The following is an 828-nucleotide window of genomic DNA, read 5'->3' as shown; positions in this document are numbered from 1 at the left end:
TTTCCCTTGGAAGCAGACAGGGACATGGGTCTTTCTGCAGAAGCCAGCCCAGCCCAGTGTATTTACTGGTGCACTCTTGGATGCACTGTGATGCTTTTGATTGTGTCTGAAATCAGTCCCCCAATGAACTGGAAAAAGACACTCCTACACTGGCAAGTTTTGCCAGGCCTGTACTTTTCCTTGGAAGTTATTAATATAGTGGGTTTTCTCAGTGTAAAAAAAAACCAAAAAGAGAAAGCATTGGAGGGTTGCTAGAAAGCCTGCACCTCAGAGTCATTTTAATCCCCGCCCCCCAACTACAAACCTGTCCCTCTTCAGGGGGGTGGCAGGTGCTGAGCTGCTCTGAGCACTGGAGCCTGTCCTCCTATGGGGCAGAGCAACTCCCCCAGAGCCCCTCTGACATGTGGGTTGGCAGCTGTGGAGAGACAGACACAAGGTCCTTTAACAACTGCACATAATTCAGATGACTGCTCTGGAGATGTTGCCATCTAAATGTTCACTTTTAGACAATTGATAATTCTATTAAAATGTAAGAAAGAGTAAATAGTAGGTGCTTGAATGAACTCCTGCTGTGTTCACCTTTTTAGTAAGCTGAGTTCTTGCAAGTTCAGTGAAATTCAAATATATTTACATTACTGTTATAATGTCCAGTTGTGTGTATGGTCACATTTCAGAGTGAGAACTCAATACAAAGACAACAAATTGCAGCAACTGTCGTGTTACCTGCTACTATGAAGACAAATGGAAAAGTAGCTGTAAAGAATATGAAAAAATTGAAGTGTTACTTCCAAATGGAGAGAGCGTGTTGAGGAAGAAGAAGAGAGGAGG

Source organism: Apus apus, chromosome 16, assembly GCF_020740795.1.
Source record: "Apus apus isolate bApuApu2 chromosome 16, bApuApu2.pri.cur, whole genome shotgun sequence".
Taxonomy (NCBI): Eukaryota; Metazoa; Chordata; class Aves; order Apodiformes; family Apodidae; genus Apus; species Apus apus.
The sequence above is the reverse complement of the archived record's forward strand: the minus strand, read 5'-3'. Positions refer to the sequence as shown.